Raw genomic sequence first — 18,326 nt, forward strand, 5'->3', positions numbered from 1 at the left:
TGAAAATGCCTCAAAATTATAAACATCAACACTGAATTTAGTAAATGGGTGATTCAGAACATTTGAAATAAAAAAAATGATTTTTATTATGAAAACTACATGTTTCATTTTCTCATTTTACCCCAGGAGTAATTTCCTTCATTGTTTATGAGTCACACTATCATTCTGATTGATAAGCGCTACGTTAAGCAATAGTATTCTTTTTGCTTTAAAAACAGTGTGTGTGCGCGTGCGCGTGGCCGCGCACGTGTGCACACATGCGCTCACTGAGGCCAGCCGCGCACGTGTGCACACATGCGCTCACTGAGGCCAGACTGGCTCAATGTCCAGAGTCTTCTCTAGTCACCTTTCTCTTTATATTTTGAGATGAGATATGGTTTCTTCCTGATCCTGGAGCTTCCTCAGAGTTTGACTAGAGAGCAAGCCTGAGGGCTCCGCTTGTTATCATCTCCGTCAGCACTAGGATAGACTCCACCTGCATTCTATTCTGTCAATTCCAGTTGTTTACGTGGGTGCTGGGGATCAGAACTCAAGTCCTCCTGTTTACCTTGCGAGCACTTTATCAACGGAGCTATCTCTTCACGTCTTTCCTTTAGAATAAGCTTGATGTGGCACATATCTTTCCAGTCTGGTGGCATGGAGGTAGGGGCACCGTCATGCCTAGAAGTTAATTCAGGATCTGTAAGAGGGTGTTAAAAACCAGATGGAGACCAGGGTGTATTTACTTGGCCTTAAGGTGGTAGAATAAAGAATAAAATATTCAAGCTGGTTGCACTATCAGTTCATTTAAAAATAGAAGAAATATTTAGTGGAACACTACAGAAACTGAAATTTTCTATTAAATACTTCCCTCTCCACCTTTCTTGATCCTTCCCTCCACCACTCCTGCTTACATTCCTAGTCAGCCATCATTGGGAAGAGAGGCCCCTTGGTCTTGCAAACTTTATATGCCTCAGTATGGGGGAACGCCAGGGCCAAGAAGTGGGAGTGGGCGGTAGGGGAGTGGGAGAGAGGATCTGGGGGACTTTCGGGATAGCATTTGAAATGTAAATGAAAAAATACCTATAAAAATTGGAAAAAATGACCTTTTATGTAAAAAAGAAAAAAAGAAAAATATTACTTAATATTTCTAATTAAAATAAAACAAAGATAAAAAATAAGGTGATACTTACATAATAAAGAGAAATTCTAAAGTTACTGTTACTTTAGGCTTGCTACTGTTTCTGTGAGGGATAAAGAAAACATTTGCTAGGAAATGAGTTTCTGCTGAAATCCTACATTTCTGTTTAATTCTCCATACTATAAGTCATAAAATTGCAATTTTTATCAATCTTATAAATGTAATAATTTTCTAGAATATATTCCTAACAAGAACGTTTTCAGAAAGTTATTTTTCTTTATTACTCTTTTTCTAGTTCTTGAATATTTTATTTTATTTATTTATTTTTTAAATTTTTTTATTACGTATTTTCCTCAATTACATTTCGAATATTTTATATGACTAAATAACAATATTATGGTGGGCTAGCTATACATAGATGGTCCTTTTATTACCTTTCATATGAGATTTAAATAGATATTTTCTACATGTCATGCATATATATAACATTGCAATTAAACTGTGTATTTGATATTCATCTACAAATCAGAATTACAAACAACAAATTGTGCAATTAGAATTTTTGACCCATGCACAGTCTTCCATATGTTTTACTGGCCCTTTCATATGTAGCTCACATTTCAAGGTCTATATAGTAGAAACAAGTTGCACATTTACCCAGCAGATGAATAAAGCAATTCCCTTAGGAACAGTGCAAGACTTTCATGTTTGAGCATGTTGCTACTTTGTCAATGAGGTATTAACAATGACACCTTAATGGCAGTAGAGTCATACTTTCACCATATGTCTTACGCAACTTAGTGCTGTGCCCTTTGGCTATATTTAAAAGCTCCTGCTTAAGAAAATGACAGATGAGGTCAACTTGAACTGGCCATAGACCGTGTCATAGATTAAACATTTTCTTTTCGCTTGATTGGCACCGTATTCAGGAAACATGCTAGGAAAAAGCCATGTGGTCACAGTGCCTAACTACTAAAAGTGTGTATGGAATTGAAGGAATATTGCCAAAGTGCCAGGCAAACTATGATTTATAAACATCAAGTGGAGGTTGTTAGCTTCATCATCTGCAGTCAATGAAGGTCTTTATTATCACTAAGTACGTCTTATGAGTTTTATATATTGACTTTCCTTAAGTAAGCCAAGAACTTATAAAAAGATCACTCAAATAGTATTTGCTATAATCCTCACACAATTTTAAGAGCAGGAGGCAGGAGGTCTGTAATGTGAAAACAGGAAAGCAGAGAGAGGCAGGAGGTGAAGCAGATCTGGGTAATTTTAGCTGTTGGTAGAGAAATCATGAACACACCCTGGCTTTAGTCTGCTGAAGTGGAAAGCTGTATACTTATTGTTGGAGCACAAAAGCAGACAGCATGAATTGACTATGGTGGTAAACAACTTCAGCCCTAACACAAATGAAACTGGCCAGTGACTCATTAGGCATTTAGTGTTTTTACTAAGTTTTAGTTTTATGAAAACTAATTCCAGTCTAGTTATTGAAATACTCCATGGGTTAGTTACTTAGAGTTCAATGGAAACCATTGCTTTTCTTATTTTTTTTTTTTTTTGTAAAGCAATTAACCATTGCTTTAAAAAGATTTTTGCTGGCTAAGAAAACAGTTGATGTTCTGGGAGAAAGGAAAACCTGACTCTCACTTCATGATAGCTCTTTCTGTCTTCAAGTGGAGGGAAGGCTTTTGTTCTCTTAGGGAGTGTCACTGTAAGCAAGACACCCCTGAACAGGAGAGGAGAGTTTGCTTTGGAACAGTTATTGACAATTGGTCATTTTCCCTTTGGCTGAAGGGAGTACCTAATTATGAAATGACAGATATTTGATAAAAATCTTTTCAAGTTGGAACAGTTGGCCAACTACTGATCTATTGAAATCACTTGAGCAACTAATTGCTTTTTCCTATAGTATTATGGTCAATTTCTATGGATAAAAGACATGAGTCCCACAGCCATGAGTTAATGAAAGTATCATTTATTTTTAATGAAAAAAATCTCTTGAGTTTGTCCTCACATTGAATGAAGTTTATTTTGGTCATAAACTGATTTCCATAAAAGGTAAATTCAGTATTGACATCAAAATGACATTTTAAAACAACAGTTTCTGTCTGTTTCTCTTCTTTTTTTTTTTTTTTTTTTTTCATTTGGAATAGGATAAGTGCTCATTTGTAAGGAAGCATTGAACTCAAAGAGTTAAGCAGACAGTGGGAAGTAAACAGAAAACATTCTTGTAATGTTAATCGGGAGCCTTCATGGATCTCAAGTGTAGAAATGAATCTGGAGTCAGAAGGATTTAGAAATCTTCCACCAGTTTCCCTTTCAAATTCTTATTTGGTTTGTTTTTCCCTCGTTTACTGCACTTTTAATTTTTGAAAGACAGCTGGGTATGTAGATTGTATTGTTGAATATTGTTTCCCCTTACCTCATGAATTAGTGTGTTATAAACCCATAACCTAATAAGTGCTTTCTACTCCTGGTTGCACGTTCATGAGAGGCAGTGTCCGGTAGGTCCATGTTAAGTTAGGGGTCCTTCTCTCACACATTTGATTATGACCAGGGAAGAAAAAAAAAAAAAAAAAAGACTACAAAATTTGAGTAAGACACATTCAAATAACAGAAATTCCAAGAAGATTTTGTCAGTGTTTTCCAGAAATGAATGGGAAAGGCAAAATTAACACAGATAAAAGTCCAAACAGTGGTCTTGCCCAGAGTTATCTTGTCACATTAAGATAACAACAAACTGAACAGATGGCGTGATCATTCCACCTACAGCAAAATTATAACATCATGTAAATATGAATATTCTTTCATTTTGTTTTATAAATTTATTAATATCAGATTGTAGAGTAACAGAAGTAATTGTCTCTAAAATTGTCAGATATAGTGATAACTTTATTTAGACATTGAATCCGGGTTCCTAAGAAAGATTAACATTCTCTCTCATTTGACCTTATTTCTAATTCTAATTTGTTTACATGATAAGATGCATAAACTACTTCTATTATTGGAAATTAAATACCAATTGTGTTTGTTATGTTACAATGCTTTATGTTATGCCATATTATACCTAGAAATTATTACAAATATTTGTCTTTTAAAAGGTCATACTTGAAGCAATGACTACCTCTTCATAAATTAACTGGAGCAAGAGAGATGGCTCAGCAGTTTAAAAGGATTTCTTCAGTTTTCAACACCTATTTTGTAGCTTATAAACACACCCATAACTCCATGGATATGAGGCAGTTACACAGTACAGATACATACACATACATACATACATACATACATACATGAAAAACACTCATATACATGAAATAAAAATACATAAATTTAAAAAAATAAAAATTAAGCCAATCTTTGAGCATATATTGAAAATAGAAAAAGATGTAAAAGATCTTATAATTATCTTGAAATCAAAATTCCTGGGAAAGGTAAAAGCCAATAAAAATTGTAATGATGAAAATGTAATTGTAGAATCATTAGTTTTTATCACTAGTGCATATTCTAGACTTGCATGTGGAAGACACTAAAGTTTGTTGGCTAAAAATGAGGTTAAAAAAATGCAGCACTGTTGACATCAGCAGAATAAAATAGTAGGAAACTCTAGACATAATCGCCCCTCCCCAAAGATTCTAACCTAATAATACAAACTCTCAAAAGCCCTTTATAAGTTTCCAGTTCTATTATCAAGGTTGAAGATAAGATCAACTATATAGAAATTATTTTCGTTCAAAAGACATTCCCTCCAAGTCCATATGGTGTCGTATGGTCAAAGATAAGAACTCGAGGCTGGAGAGGTGGCTCAGCGGTTAAGAGCACTGACTGCTCTTCCAAAGGTCCTGAGTTCAAATCCCAGCAACCACATGGTGACTCACAACCATCTGTAACAAGATCTGGCGCCCTCTTCTGGAGTGTCTGAAGACAGCTACAGTGTACCTACACATAGTAAATAAAAAGTCTTTTAAAAAAAATGGAACTCAACACTGAGTTCTTCATTTAGGTGGGGAATAGAACTCTGGGTGGCTGGCTTAGCACTCATACTTTCATGGGCCTCCGAAGGAACTGGTTTTTATTTTCTGAATGGAACATTTTTCAGCAGGAACATGCTATATGCTTTGGATCTTGAATATATCTCAAAGACCATGTGCTTGCTCACCAGCTAAAGATCCTGTGAAGAGGTTGTGGCCTCTAGTGGAAGGATGCTAGGACATTGGTTGAGTGTACCATTAGGACCCCAGCTCATTCCTGGCCATGGTGAGCAGTCTTATTTACCACACACCTCTTATTGGAATGAGCTATATTGCCACAGGCTCAAAGCAACATGGCTACATTACAATGAAGGGAAAACACTTAAACTACTAATTAAAATACACTTCATTTTAACTTAATTGTATCAAACATTTTGTCACAGTGACAGGAAGGTCACTGTCACAGGGTGCTATGGGTTATGAGAAAACTTGGGAGGCCTAAAAGTCACTGAAAATAATAAAAAATTGACAGCAGTCAACAGCAGCAGCAGAGATGCTACCACTTACAATCCTTGTCTCTGATCATGTGGCCAGAGATGGTGTTTACAACTACTTTCCTCTACCATTCTGTATTTCCTCCACCTGCTGCAAGCACCTCAGCAGGTCTTGGCTCTTTTCCTGGAGGAGTGACCAATACCTTCATTCCTGATGGTTCTGTGCCCTTTGTCATCCTGCTTGGATCAGGCTGTTGTAGTTTCCAATTAACTTTAATCACAGGGCAAGGTAGTACTAACAGACACCCTAAAGGATATCCTACACTCCTTATATTCTTAACTCCTTTGTGAAGAAGCAATCACATTTCCCCATGGTAATTGGGATCTATCATCCCTTCTAAAACTGTTATTCCTTTCTTAGCCTGTTGATTTTCTTTTAATTGGGTATTTATTTCATTTACATTTCCAATGCTATCCTAAAAGTCCCCCACACTCTCCCCCACCAACTCCCCTACCGACCCACTCCCACTTCTTGGTCCTGGCGTTCCCCTGTACTAAGGCATATAAAGTTTGCATGACCAATGGGCCTCTCTTTCCACTGATGGCCGACTAGACCATCTTCTGGTTCATATGCAGCTAGAGACACGAGCTCGGGGGGGGGGGTGGGTTATTGGTTAGTTCATATTGTTGTTCCACCTATAGGATTGCAAGTCCCTTCAGCTCCTTGGGTACTTTCACTAGCTCCTTCATTGGGGGCCCTGTGATCCACCCAATAGCTGACTGTAAGCATCGACTTCTGTGTTTGCCAGGCCCCGGCATAGTCTAACAAGAGAGAGCCATATCTGGGTCCTTTCAGCAAAATCTTGCTAATGTATGCAATGGTGTCAGCGATTGGAAGCTGATTATGGGATGGATCGCCGGGTATGGCAGTCTCTAGATGGTCAATCCTTTTGTCTCAGCTCCAAACTTTGTCTCTGTAATTCCTTCCATGGGTGTTTTGTTCTCAGTTCTAAGAAGGGGCAAAGTGTCCACACTTTGGTCTTCGTTCTTCTTGAGTTTCATGCGTTTAGCAAATTGTATCTTATATCTTGGGTATTCTAAGTTTCTGGGCTAATATCCACTTATCAGTGAGTACATATTGTGTGAGTTCCTTTGTGATTGGGATACCTCACTCAGGATGATGCCCTCCAAGTCCATCCATTTGCCTAGGAATTTCATAAATTGATTCTTTTAAATAGCTGAATAGTACTCCATTGTGTAAATGTACCATATTTTCTGTATCCATTCCTCTGTTGAAGGGCATCTGGGTTCTTTCCAGCTTCTGACTATTATAAATAAGGCTGCTATGAACATCGTGGAGCATGTGTTTTTCTTACCAGTTGGAACATCTTCTGGATATATGCCCAGGAGAGGTATTGCAGGATCCTCCAGTAGTACTATGTCCAATTTTCTGAGGAACCTCCAGACTGATTTCCAGAGTGGTTGTACAAGCTTGCAATCCCACCAACAATGAGGAGTGTTCCTCTTTCTCAATATCCTTGCTAGCATCTGCTGTCACCTGAATTTTTGATCTTACCATTCTGACTGGTGTGAGGTGGAATCTCATGGTTGTTTTGATTTTCATTTCCCTGATGAGTAAGGATGTTGAACATTTTTTTAGGTGTTTCTCAGCCATTCGGTATTCCTCAGGTGAGAATTCTTTTTTAGCTCTGAGCCCCATTTTTAATGGGGTTATTTGATTTTCTGGAGTCTACCTTCTTGAGTTCTTTATATATATTGAATATTAGTCCACTATCTGATTTAGGATAGGTAAAGATCCTTTCCGAATCTGTTGGTGGCCTTTTTGTCTTATTGACAGTGTCTTTTGCCTTGCAGAAGCTTTGCAATTTTATGACGTCCCATTTGTCAATTCTCCATCTTACAGCACAAGCCATTGCTGTTCTATTCAGGAATTTTTCCCCTGTACCCATATCTTTGAGGCTTTCCCCTACTTTCTCTTCTATAAGTTTCAGTGTCTCTGGTTTTATGTGGAGTTCCTTAATCTACTTAGATTTGACCTTAGTACAAGGAGATAGGAATGGATTAATTCACATTCTTCTATATGATAACCACGAGTTGTGCCAGCCCCATTTGTTGAAAATGCTGTCTTTTTTCCAGTGGATGGTTTTTGCTCCCTTGTCAAAAATCAAGTGACCATAGGTGTGTGGGTTCATTTCTGGGTCTTCAGTTCTATTCCATTGGTTTACTTGTCTGTCGCTATACCAGTACCATGCAGTTTTTATCACAATTGCTCTGTAGTACAGCTTTAGGTCAGGCATGGTGATTCCACCAAAGGTTCTTTTATCCTTGAGAAGAGTTTTTGCTATCCCAGGTTTTTTGTTATTCCAGATGAATTTGCAGATTGCCTTTTCTAATTCGTTGAAGAATTGAGTTGGGATTTTGATGGGGATTGAGTTGAATCTGTAGATTGCTTTTGGCAAGATAGCCATTTTTACTATATTGATCCTGCCAATCCATGAGCATGGGAGATCTTCCATTTTCTGAGATCTTCTTTAATTTCTTTCTTCAGAGACTTGAAGTTCTTATCATACAAATCTTTCACTTCCTTAGTTAGAATCACTCCAAGGTATTTTATATTGTTTGGGACTATTGAGAAGGGTGTTATTTCCCTAATTTCTTTTTCAGCCTGTTTATCCTTTGTGTACAGAAAGGTCATTGACTTGTTTGAGTTAATTTTATATCCAGCTACTTCATTGAAGCTGTTTATCAGGCTTAGGAGTTCTCTGGTGGAATTTTTAGGGTCACTTATATATACTATCATATCATCTGCAAAAAGTGATATTTTCACTTCTTTCTTTCCAATTTGTATCCCCTTGATCTCCTTTTGTTGTCTAATTGCTCTGGCTAGGACTTCAAGTACAATGTTGAATAGGTAGGGAGGAAGTGGGCAGCCTTGGCTAGTCCCTGATTTTAGTGGGATTGATTCCAGCTTCTCACCATTTACTTTGAAGTTGGCTACTGGTTTGCTGTAGATTGCTTTTATCCTGTTTAGGTATGGGCCTTGAATTCCTGATCTTTCCAAGCCTTTTATCATGAATGGGTGTTAGATTTTGTCAAATGCTTTCTCAGAATCTAACGAGATGATCATGTGGTTTTTGTCTTTGAGTTTGTTTATATAATGGATTACGTTGATGGATTTCCATATATTGAACCACCCCTGCATCCCTGGGATGAAACCTACTTGGTCAGGATGGATTATTGTTTTGATATTTTCTTGGATTCGGTTAGGGATAACTTTATTGAGGATTTTTGCATCAATATTCATAAGGTAAATTGGTCTGAAGTTCTCTATTTTTGTCGGGTCTTTTTTGGTTTAGGTATCAGAGTAGTTGTGGCTTCATAGAATGAGTTGGGTAGAGTACCTTTTGTTTCTATTTTGTGGAATAGTTTGTGAAGAACTGGGATTAGATCTTCTTTGAAGGTCTGATAGAACTCTGCACTAAACCCATGTGGTCCCGGGCTTTTTTTGGTTGGGAGACTATTAATGACTGCTTCTATTTCTTTAGGGGATATAGGACTGTTTAGATCGTTAGCCTGTTGATTTAAAGGCATCAGAAGCCCAAAATGACCAAGGGGAAGTCTGATCTTCCAGTTCAATGCAATATTTGTTGTGGTTCCTGGCAGGAATACACCCGTCTCTGGAATCAACTTCTGAATTAGTGAGGGTTCTCTAGAGTTACAGAAATCATTGAATGTCTCTTTATATTAAGGGAACGTAATATAATGACTTACAGTCTGTAGTTCAACTAACCCAACAATGGGAAGCTCTGAATGGGAAGTCCAAAAGTCTGGTAATTGCTCAGTTCCCAAGGCCAGTTGTTTCACCTGGTCTTCTCTGTAAGCTGGAATCCTGAAGACATAGGTTCCAACAGATGTACTGGCAAGTAAGTGCAAGCAGGTGAAGAGAACAGTGATTTTTCCTTCTTCAACTGTCCTTACGTAGGCCTCCAGCAGAAGGTAAGGCTCAGATTAAAGTGTGTAACCCAGGTCTAGACCTGGAACTTGTTTTGTTTCAGGCTGACTTTGAATTTAGAGATCTGCTTGCCTCAGTCTCCTGGGATTTAAGGTGTATACTACCTTGCCTGGGCCCAAGCTTTTTAAGGACACTGCCTCAAAAATCTCCATATTAAGATCTGGTCAGAGTCCAGCCTCAAGAGCTGGATTCCAGGCCTGCCTTCCATCTCTGAATTGTAGTTCATTCCAGATATAGTCAAGTTGCCAACCAGTAATACCTATCATATATAGGTACCATCATGATTTTGAACAATGAAGAATTTTCTTGTAAAATAAATTATGGCTATAAAACCTATATCCATAAGAGGTAATTTCTGTGTTCTCTTTTTGTTGCATGTAAGACTGTCATAATATATTTGCCTAATGTTTGGCTCTGTGTCTGGAATGCTCAGAGCAGTGTATGAGCACTTGGCATTTAATAGAGTCAATTTGGGACTCAGCCAATGGAATGTAAATCCTTGTACAAATGTGAACTAATGCTATGTAAAGATTGACTTTAGAATATTCAAGAATAAATACCACCAGCTTTGTTTTCTGAAAATTGGCCAGTGGTTTTCTGGAGATATGCTGGGTAAATTTCAAATATGTAACCCAGAGAGGTAACTATTATTAATTAATTAATTAATTTATTTATTATTTTTTTCAAGACAGGGTTTCACTGTGTAGTCCTGGCTGTCCTGGAACTCACTTTGTAGACCAGGCTGGCTTCAAACTCAGAAATCCACCTGCCTCTGCCTCCCACGTGCTGGGATTAAAGGCGTGCGCCACCAAGCCCTGCTTATTTCTTATTTTTTATGTTTGGAACTTCTTCCAAGTATTAATTGTTTTTCTGGATAACATTATCTCAGATGATGTGTGTCTTAGTTAGGGTTTTATTGCTTGTGAACAGACACCATAACCAAGGTAACTCTTATAAGGACAACATTTAATTGGGGCTGGTTTACAGGTTCAGAGGTTCAGTCCATCATTAAGATAGGAACATGGCCAAATCCAGGCAGGCATGGTACAGGAGGAGCTGAGAGTTCTACATCTTCATCTGAAGGCTGCTAGCAGAATATTGACTTTCAGGCAGTTAGGACTAGGATACTAAAGCCCACGTCCATGGTGACACACCTAATCCAACAAGGCCACACCCTGTAATAGTGCCAATTCCTGGGCTGAGCATAGACAAACCATAAAAATGTGTTATGGTTCTTCAGGATCAGTGCTTCTCCATATCCAAGTTGTTGTTGCTGTTATTATTACATCATTGTCATCATCATCATTATTATAGCACTTTTGGAAGTCCTTTGGAAATTGAACACAAACTGACCATGTTTGCATTTATCTCCCAGAACAAGGACTGGACGTGGATAGTATCCCATAAATAATTAACTAATGATTCATAGGTAAATTTGGAGAGTGGTTCTCCATCTTAGTTTGCTTAAGATTGGAGGAAGGAATATAAATCTAACAAAATCCAAATAAGGTGTTCAAACACAGTAACTCATGTTTAAAATTCATGTCAAAATATAATTTAGTAAGTGTGAATCTCTTCATGGTCATGTTTTTGTTGTTCTCTTCTGAAATGAAGATACAAGAATCCAGGTTATGTGGATGCTCAGGTTTTGAGTGTGGCAGCAGAAAACTAACTGCAGAGAAATCTGTTTGTGGGATGGTTAATATAAGCAGATGCTAGAAACTTATTATAGACAGAAAGTCACAGAGTTAACAGCGCAAGCAATAGGATTTCTGCCTGGTGAGTAGTAAAGCAACCCTCCACTATCACTACTTTGTTCTGAATTTCTTTTCCAACTGCCTAGATTTTTGCTGGCACAGAGCCATGAAAAATAGTGGATATAGACAAGATCATCATCTTGGATTTTATTTACATATCACAAATTGCTGGTTTGGTGATTCTAGAAGTCCAACTGTCTTAACTCTATAGAACACACAAAGTTAATTGCCCAAAAAGAAAATAAAAGAAATAAAACTCTTTAATCAGTTAAGAGAATATTGACCATTCAACTAGAAGGTAGAATATGAGAGATTCAGAGAAACATTAGAAATGGTATTCTTCTTGCCCTGGAATAGCTTAGAATCTGGAAAGACAATGAAGTTATATCTAGAGAAGTTTAATTCAAATTTGTTGTATTTATAAAGTTAGTTTTGAGTCTCAGTGCATGGTCCATTTTAGAGAAGCCCCCATGTTTTGTTGAGTAGAATGTATATTCTTCAGTATTTGGTTGGAATAGTCTATAGCTATCTTGAGGTCTACTTGATATAAAATGTCTTAAATTTCTAGGTTTCTCTGATTTTTTTTTCACATTACCTAAGAAAATAGGATATTGAAGAATCCTATTATTAATGTATTTTTGTTAATCTCTGTTTTTAATTCCATTGGTTTGCTTCTTATAAACTTGCGTGTCACAGAGTTTGGTGCATATTAATATTGTATTGTAATATTTTTCCTCGATTAATTCATCTACTGTTTAGAATAATGTACCTTTGTCTCTTCTGATTAGTTTTAGATTAAAGGTTATTTTGTAGGATATATTTTGTCAATATATTATATATAGAGCACTTGCTTACTTTCAGGTTCTCTCTCTCTCTCTCTCTCTCTCTCTCTCTCTCTCTCTCTTTCTCTTATCCTTCTTTCTCAGCCCCTTTTTTCCATCCATTCACTTTAAGGTGGCAGCTACCTTTACAGATAAGATGGGTTTCTTTTAGATAACAAATGAGATTTATTCATTCCATAAGATAGAGAACCATGTGATCTCAGTATAATATGTAATAATCAAATAAAAGGTATTTATATTCTATGAGCCAAAAACATTTCTTTTAAGTGGCTAATCAGATACTTATTAAAAATATTATAATTTTTCCAAAACAAAAAAGACTTTGTTTCTTAATCCACTCAGCTTTCTTATGTGTTTTGATTAGAGAGTTGAGGCCACTAATAGCTAAAGATATTGTTAAAAGGTGCATGTTGATTGCAAGCATTCTGTTGTTTTCCTTCTGTTTGTATTCTTAGACATTCTTAGTGTTCCATTAATTATGGCTGTGTTTTCTTCTAGGGTCTCTGGGCAGTACTTATTGTTCCTCTCTTCAGATTGAAGCATCACTTTCAGTATTCTGTTCAGACTTTTTGATAAATACCAAAATATTAGGGCTACTTACATCAAGTAAGTTTTTTCTTTTTTTCTTGGATATTTTCTCCATTTATATTTCAAATTTTATCCCCTATCCTGATTCTCTACCCCACACCCCAGAAATCCCTGTTTCATCTCCCTCTCTTCCTGTTTCTATGAGAGTGTACCCTGACCAACCCACCCACTCCAGCTTCCCCACCCTTGCATTTCCCTACACTGTGGCATGGAGCCTTCAGAGGACCAAGGGCCTCTCCTTCCACTGATGCCCAACAAGGACATCCTTTGCTACATATGCAGCTGGAGCCATGGGTCCATCCATGTGTACTCCTTGGTTGGTGGTTTAGTCCCTGGGAGCTCAATGGGGGGTCTGGTTCATTGATATTATTGTTCTTTCTATGGGGTTTCAAACCCCTTCAGTTCCTTCAGTCTTTTCTCTAACTCCTCCATTGCGGACCCCAATGGGGGCCATGTTCTCAGGCCAATGGTTGCCTGCCAGCATCTTCCTCTGTATTTTCCAGGCTCTGGCAAAGCCTCTAAGGAGACAAAAGTGCATGCTGACAGTAGTCTGATATATCTGTCTCCCGAGAGGTTTCTGGCTACTATAAATAAGGCTTCAGTGAACATAGTGAAGCATGTTGTATGTTGGAGCATCTTTTGGGTATATGCCCAGGAGTGGTATAGCTTGGTCCTCAGGTAATACTGTATCCAATGTCGTGAGGAACCATCAGACTGATTTCTCAAGTGTTTGTACTAGCTTGCAATTCCACCAACAGTGGAGGAGTGTTCCTCTTTCTCACATCCTCACCAGCTTCTCCTTCAACTATGGAGGATAGTTTTGGTAGGTACAGTCAGTAGTCTAGGCTGATGATCATGGTTCTTTTGACCTTAGAATGCACGCTCTAGGATCCTTTGAGTTTCAGTAATTCCAGTGAGAAATTAGCTATTATTCTGATGGGTTTATATTTGACTTGCTTTTTTTCTTGAAGCTTTCAAAACTTTTTTTTTGTTTTGTTTTATATATTTAGTGTTTTAAATGTGATATGTCTTGAGAACTTTTTCTTGTTTGTTTGTTTGGTCCAGTGGGGTTTCTGTGTGCTTCTTATGTCTATATGCATGTCTTTCTTTAGTTTGGGGAGTTTTCCTCTATGATCTTGCTTAAGATTTGGACTGTGGGATTCTTTTCACTCATATGATTTGAGAAAAGTTATTTTCATGTTGTCCTACCTTTTTGCTTGTTTTGTAATTTCATTTGAGGACATGGACATACTTGATTGTGTTTTTCTGGTGAGAATCTGTCTTGCCTTAAATTGGACCAGTGCAGGAGATAGGTGACCAAAGTTGGCAGATGAGCTGTTAATTGGGCTAAGCAAAATGTCTCCCTAAGTGTCGGGAAGGGTAGGAGTGACTCATTGGAAGTGGCTCTGGAACAAAGAGGGTTCACTGGGCTGTGGATCTGGAGCTGAGCATGCAGATGGACGAAAGGTGAAGGCCTTATTCCCCACACTGTAGGGGGAATAAGGGAGGAAGAACTTTACATTGTAAAGTTGGCTAGTGGATAAAAGGTTGGCATGGGGGTATCATGCCATTTTATATAAGGAACTTGAGAACACATAATTTTTTTTTTTTAATTTGGAGCAGGTAACTTTTCAGGTCCTAGAACTAATTAATGCCTCAGGGTTGCTTACACATGGTAAAGATTAGTTTTATTTGCATGTATAAGTATATGCAACAGAAAGGGTGAGAAAGAATGGAGTGATAAGGAGAAAGAGAAAGAGTGTAAGAGGAGGATGAAAGAAAAATGAGGGAAGATATGAGAGAGAGAGAGAGAGAGAGAGAGAGAGAGAGAGAGAGAGAGAGAGAACAATTAAGATTTTATTAATATACTGAGAGAGGCCTGGGCTGGACATTCAAGGAAGTTACAGCCAAGCTACAAAGTTGCTTTTTTCTTAGTGAAGAGAATCTTTGCTCTGTTAAGGCTTCTGACATTGAATGAGGTTCATGTACACGGATAAGAGTAACTTGTTCTACTTAAAAGGTCATCACTTTGAAATGGAATCTCATACCAAAAGCACACTCACAGAAACACTGAGACTGAACTCAACCAAGTGACTGGGCACCCTGATAGATTTGAGTTAATGTATAAAATTAACTATCAATTACTTTGTCTTGGTTTCATTTCCTCTTCATCCTTTTAGTCATGTGCGTAGACAAATAGTACAAACACCTTGGGCTTATTTTTCATACTTGATTTCAGACACATGTTGTTATCTTTGGGAACTAAAGCCACATCATTTTGTGAGTGGTATGATGATCAGTGATTAGGACTCTACCCATGGCCATAAATCTGGAACTAGGTAATTGTAACTCCACTAAAGAAAGTATATTACAGTTGATCACTGAGTCCTTTTTACTCTGTGCTCATAGATTGGCTCTTCCACCAATTTACTTGAGTCAATACCTTCACATTTAGATTTTCCTGTTTGTGATGTCACAAGTTTATCAAAAAAAATTGTTTTGTAGTTACTGTTCTATTTCTGTTAAAAGATCCCAGGACCAAGCTATTGAAAGAAAGCATTTAATTAAGGATTTGCTTACAGTTTCAGAGTGTTTGCCTATGACCATCATGGTAGGGAGCATAGCAGCAGGCAGGCAGTAATGATGTTGGAGCAGTAGTTAAGATGTTACATCAATGAGATGAGAGGCCTTTGGTCTTGTAAAGGCTTGATGCCCCAGTGTAGGGGAATCACAGGACAGAGGAGCGGGAGTAGGTGGGTTAGTGAGTAGGGGGAGGGAGGATGGAGTAGGGGGATTTTTAGAGGGGAAATGGGGAAAGAGGATAACATTTGAAATATAATTAAAGTAAATATCTAATAAAATTTCAATTGAAAAAGGAAAAAAAGATGTTACATCATGATCTACGAGAGAGAGAGAGAGAGAGAAAGAGAGAGAGAGAGAGAGAGAGAGAGAGAGAGAGAGAGAGAGAGAGAGAGAAAGAGAGAGAGAGAGAGAGAGAGAGAGAGAGAGAGAGAGAGAGAGAGAGAGAGAGAGAGAGAGAGACTAGGACTATGCCTAGAGTGGACTTTAAATCGCAAAGCAACCTATAGTGACACACCTCTTCTAACAAGGCCATAACTCCTAATCCTTCTCAAGCAATTCCATTCACTGGGAACTAAACATTCAAATTTATGATCCTATAGGGGCCTTTCTTATTCCAACCAACACATTTCTGTCTGTGCTTAAGACTTCAAGCTTATTAATTTGTCCTTACCTGACATGGGGCAATGTGTAGGGAATCATTCCTTGATGAAAATTTGATCAAGGTAAAAGCTTTATTTTCTACTTTGGTTTGTAAGCAATTTAATGATTTTCTTAAATTAGGAAGAGAACTTCTATCATGTGACTATAAGCAAATAACATTAAAAAGATCTTGGGAGAAAGATGTAATCTTAAGTGAAGAAGTAATTATCAAATGTCAAAAGCCATTGAATGAGACCCATCTTCTACACATCATAAAAGTGTAATACATAGCTCCTTCTCAACTTAGATTAGTATCAATTAATGTTTAAGCTGTAGCTCTTGAAAGTCAAAGGAGCTATGGAGTAATATTTTGAAATTTTAACATACAAGTTTTGAAATCACTTGATATTATAAATAGCAATCCAAAAGAGATTTTTTTTCTATTTCTCACATGTAGGTCTGTTTTGGAGAGTTTTTGTGATCAGGGATTTTTATTGATCCATAGATAATACTTCTTGTTGGGTCCAATTACATTTACTTTCTAAGTTGCTCGAAATGCTTCACAAAAATAATTTTCCACACTCCTGGCATTCAAGTTGAATAAACAAGCACACTCCTTTATATATTCTTACTAATATGTAACATGAAATGCACACTCATAGAAGAATTTCATAAAAATGTTCAGAAATTTACATTTTCTCAATTTGTAACAATTCTTTTATAATGGAATTTCAAAAATATAAAGCCTCAAAGAATTCTGTATAGGATGACCCAGAAGGATGTGTTATATACCTATTTTTGCATGTATAGAAGTATTAAAATGTAAATGCATACTGTAACTTTAATCACTGGTCATTAATTTTATTTATAGATTTGCCATTTTAAATCCATTTTTAGATAATTTTATAAGATGTATTTTCTATCATACTTGATCCTTTTCCCCATTTTGTGCTTTAGCAGCATTGCTATCTATCATAGTTAGGATTTCTATTGCTCTGATAAACACCATGATCAACAGAAACTTGGGGAGGAAAGGGTTTATTTTGGTTATACTTTTTTTATTAGATATTTTATTTATTTACATTTCAAATGTTATCCCCTTTCCTAGTTTCCCCTCCAAAAATTTCCTATCCCCTTCCCCCTCCCCCACTCCCTAACCCACCCACTCCCATTCCCATTCCCAGTCCTGGCATTCCCCTATACTGAGGCATAGAACCTTCATAGGAGCTAGGGTCTCTCCTCCCATTGATGACCAACTAGGCCATCCTCATCTACATATACAGCTAGAGCCACATGGCCCACCATGTGTTTTCTTTGATTGGTGGTTTAGTTCCAAGGAGCTCTGGGAGTACTGATTAGTTTATATTGATGTTCCTCCTATGGGGCTTCAGACCCCTTCAGCTCCTTGGGTACTTTCTCCAGCTCCTTCATTGGGGACCCTGTGCTCTGCCCAATGGATGATTGTGAGCACCCACTTCTGTATTTGCCAGGCACTGACAAAGGCCCTCAGGAGATAGCTATATCAGGCTCCTGTCAGCAGGCTCTTGTTGACATCTGCCATAGAGTCTGGATTTGGTGGTTGTATATGGGATAGATCCCCAGGTGGGGCAGTCTCTGGATGGTCGTTACTTCAAGCTCTGCTCTGAACTTTGTTTCTGTAACTCCTTCCATGGGTATTTTGTTCCCCTTCTAAGAAGGATTCTGAGCCTCTGGGCTAATATCCACTTATCAGTGAGTGCATATCAGGTGTGTTCTTCTGTGATTGGGTTACCTCACTCAAGATGATAGCCTCCAGATCCATCCATTTTTCTAAGAATTTCATAAACTTATTGTTTTTAATAGCTGAGTAGTACTCCATTGTGTAAATGTACCACATTTTCTGTATCCACTCCTCTGTTGAGGGACATCTGTGTTCTTTCTAGCTTATGGCTATTATAAATAAGGTTGCTATAAACATAGTGGAGCATGTGTCCATATTGGAGCATCTTCTGGGTATATGCCCAGGAGTGGTATTGCTGGATCTTCTGGAAGAACTATATCCAATTTTCTGAGGAACTGCCAAACTGATTTCCAGAGTGGTTGTACCAGCTTGCAAGCCCATCATCAATGGAGAAGTGTTCCTCTTTCTGCACATCTTTGCCAGCATCTGATGTCACCTGAGTTTTAGATCTTAGCCATTCTGACTGGTGTGAGGTAGAATCTCAGGGTTGTTTTGATTTGCATTTCCCTGATGATTAAGGATGTTGAATATTTTTTTAGGTGCTTCTCAGTCATTCGGTATTCCTCAGTTAAGAAT

The 18,326-nt window shown here is 37.7% G+C and overlaps 1 long non-coding RNA gene across 8 annotated transcripts in view; it reads left to right on the top strand.

The window, feature by feature from the left end:
• Positions 1-18,326, top strand: part of Gm29478 — a 202,414-nt gene that overhangs the window by 160,805 nt on the left and 23,283 nt on the right. For 6 of the 8 annotated variants that reach the window (XR_871002.1, XR_871000.1, XR_003948205.1 and 3 more), the window contains one exon: positions 12,719-12,826. The exons of the other annotated variants lie outside the window; for them this stretch is intronic. This is a non-coding gene — a long non-coding RNA (predicted gene 29478). The remainder of the gene's footprint in view (positions 1-12,718; positions 12,827-18,326) is intronic. 8 annotated transcript variants of the gene reach the window in all.

This window comes from Mus musculus, chromosome 9, assembly GCF_000001635.26.
Source record: "Mus musculus strain C57BL/6J chromosome 9, GRCm38.p6 C57BL/6J".
In the NCBI taxonomy this organism is placed as follows: Eukaryota; Metazoa; Chordata; class Mammalia; order Rodentia; family Muridae; genus Mus; species Mus musculus.